This window comes from Oncorhynchus gorbuscha, linkage group LG08 (assembly GCF_021184085.1).
Source record: "Oncorhynchus gorbuscha isolate QuinsamMale2020 ecotype Even-year linkage group LG08, OgorEven_v1.0, whole genome shotgun sequence".
NCBI lineage: Eukaryota > Metazoa > Chordata > Actinopteri > Salmoniformes > Salmonidae > Oncorhynchus > Oncorhynchus gorbuscha.
The window spans coordinates 72495141-72498677 of NC_060180.1; positions in this window are offsets into that span (position 1 = coordinate 72495141).

The following is a 3537-nucleotide window of genomic DNA, read 5'->3' on the forward strand; positions in this document are numbered from 1 at the left end:
CGTCTCCTTAGCGGAAGGAAGTTTAGCGAGGGGAATGAAATGCCGCCTTAGAACCTATCGACAACCGTAAGAATCACAGTCTTCCCCGCAGACAAAGGCAGACCGTAATGAAGTCTAGGGTGATGTGAGACCATGGTCGAGAAGGAATGGGGAGCGGTCTGAGACGACCGGCAGGAGGAGAGTTACCCGACCAGTCTGCGCGCAGTCCGAACAAGCAGCCACGAAACGGCGCGTGTCACGCTCCTGAGTCGGCCACCAAAAGCGCTGGCGAATAGACGCAAGAGTGCCTCGAACACCGGGATGACCAGCTAACTTGGCAGAGTGAGCCCACTGAAGAACAGCCAGACGAGTGGAAACAGGAACGAAAAGGAGGTTACTAGGACAAGACGCGCGGCGACGCAGTGTGCGTGAGTGCTTGCTTAACCTGTCTTCAATTCCCAGACTGTCAACCCGACAACACGCCATAAGGAAGAATCCCCTCGGGATCAGTAGAAGCCACAGAAGAACTAAACAGACGGGATAAGGCATCAGGCTTGGTGTTCTTGCTACCCGGACGGGGTAAGAAATCACAAACTCGAAACGAGCGAAAACAACGCCCAACGAGCTTGACGGGCATTAAGTCGTTTGGCAGAACGGATGTACTCAAGGTTCTTATGGTCTGTCCAAACGACAAAAGGAACGGTCGCCTCCAACCACTGTCGCCATTCGCCTAGGGCTGCGGATGGCGAGCAGTTCACGGTTACCCACATCATAGTTGCGCTCAGATGGCGACAGGCGATGAGAAAAATAAGCGCAAGGATGAACCTTATCGTCAGACTGGAAGCGCTGGGATAGAATGGCTCCCACGCCTACCTCTGAAGCGTCAACCTCGACAATGAATTGTCTAGTGACGTCCAGGAGTAACGAGGATAGGAGCGACGTAAAACGTTCTTTTAGAAGATCAAAAGCCCCCGGAACCGACCACTTAAAACACGCCTTGACAGAAGTAAGAGCTGTGAGAGGGGCAGCAACTGACCGAAATTACGAATGAAACGCCGATAGAAATTAGCGAAACCTAAAAAGCGCTGCAACTTGACACGTGACCTTGGAACGGGCCAATCACTGACAGCTTGGACCTAGCGGAATCCATCTGAATGCCTTCAGCGGAAATAACGGAACCGAGAAAAGCAACGGAGGAGACATGAAAAGAGCACTTCTCAGCCTTTACGTAGAGACAATTCTCTAAAAGGCGCTGTAGAACACGAACGTGCTGAACATGAATCTCGAGTGACGGTGAAAAAATCAGGATATCGTCAAGATAGACAAAAACAAAGATGTTCAGCATGTCTCTCAGAACATCATTAACTAATGCCTGAAAAACAGCTGGCGCATTGGCGAGACCAAACGGCAGAACCCGTACTCAAAATGCCCTAACGGAGTGTTAAACGCCGTTTTTCCACTCGTCCCCTCTCTGATGCGCACGAGATGGTAAGCGTTACGAAGGTCCAACTTAGTAAAGCACCTGGCTCCCTGCAGAATCTCGAAGGCTGATGACATAAGGAAGCCGGATAACGATTCTTAACCGTTATGTCATTCAGCTCCTCGATATCCACGCAGGGGCGCAGAGTACCGTCCTTCTTCTTAACAAAAAGAACCCCGCCCCGGCCGGAGAGGAAGAAGGCACTATGGTACCGGCGCCAAGAGACACAGATAAATAATCCTCGAGAGCCTTACGTTCGGGAGCCGACAGAGAGTATAGTCTACCCCGAGGAGGAGTGGTCCCCGGAAGGAGATCAATACTACAATCATACGACCGGTGAGGAGGAAGGGGAGTTGGCCGGGACCGACTGAAGACCGTGCGCAGATCATGATATTCCTCCGGCACTCCTGTCAAATCGCCATGTTCCTCCTGAGAAGTGGGAACAGAAGAAATGGGAGGGATGGCAGACATTAAGCACTTCACATGACAAGATACGTTCCAGGATAGGATAGAATTACAAGACCAATTAATAGAAGGATTATGACATACTAGCCAGGGATGACCCAAAACAACAGGTGTGAAAGGTGAACGAAAAATCAAAAAAGAAATAGTCTCACTGTGGTTACTAGATACTGTGAGAGTTAAAGGTAGTGTCTCAAATCTGATACTGGGAAGATGACTACCATCTAAGGCAAACATGGGCGTAGGCTTGTCTAACTGTCTGAAAGGAATGTTATGTTTCCGAACCCATGCTTCGTCCATGAAACAACCTCAGCCCCAGAGTCAATCAAGGCACTGCATGTAGTACCCGAACCGGGTCCAGCGTAGATGGACCGACATAGTAGTACAGGATCTAGATGAAGAGACCTGAGTAGTAGCGCTCCACCAGTAGCCCTCCGCTACTGATGGGCTCTGGCCTCTTACTGACATGAATTAACAAAATGTCCATCAAATCCGCAATAGAGGCACAGGCGGTGGTGATCCTCCGTCTCTCCTTAGTCGAGATGCGAATCCCTCCCAGCTGCATGGGCTCAGTCTCAGAGCCAGAGGAGGGAGATGGTTACGATGCGGAGCAGGAAACACCGTTGGATGCGAGCTCTCTTCCACGAGCCTGGTGACGAAGATCTACCCGTCGTCGGCGCGATGGCGAGAGCAATCAAAGAGTCCACACTGGAAGGAACCTCCGAGAGAGAATCTCATCTTGACCACTGTGTGGAGTCCCTCCAGAAAACGAGCGAGCAGCGCCGGCTCGTTCCAGTCACTAGAGGCAGCAAGAGTACGAAACTCTATAGAGTAATCCGTTATGGATCGATCACCTTGGCATAGGGAAGCCAGGGCCCTAGAAGCCTCCCACCAAAACTGAACGGTCAAAAACCCGAATCATCTCCTCTTTAAAGTTCTGGTAATTGTTAGAACAATCAGCCCTTGCCTCCCAGATAGCTGTGCCCCACTCGGCCCGGCCAGTAAGGAGTGAAATGACGTAAGCAACCCGAGCTCTCTCACTAGAGTATGTGTTGGGCTGAGAGAGAACACAATATCACACTGGGTGAGAAAATATTGCACTCCGTGGGCTGCCCGGGAGTAGCAAGGTGGGTTATTAACCCTAGGTTCCGGAGGCTCGGCAGGCCAGGAAGTAACAGGTGGCACGAGACGAAGACTCTGGAACTGTCCAGAGAGGTCGGAAACCTGAGCGGCCAGGTTCTCCCACGGCATGCCGAGCAGCAGACAATTCTGCTCGTGTCTGCCGAGCATGGCTCCTTGATCTTTGACGGCAGTGTTACGAAAGCCTCCTGTAGTCGCTGTCCATTCCTTGGTCGGATCCTTCTGTTATGCAGGTGAATGAGGACCCAAAAGCGACTTGGCGAAAACAGAGTTTTTAATCCAGTAAGAAACTTTACAAAACAAAAGCATAATACTACTCGTAAGAACAGACTGAGACTTGATCGAGAACTGCAGGTTGCCTCGGGAAGGCACTTGAACCTAGCAGACTCAGACACCTGCTCACCACGCAGCATCTGAGGGAAACACGACACGACAGGGCAAAAACATAGACACAGCACGGTGAATTATAGATAAGG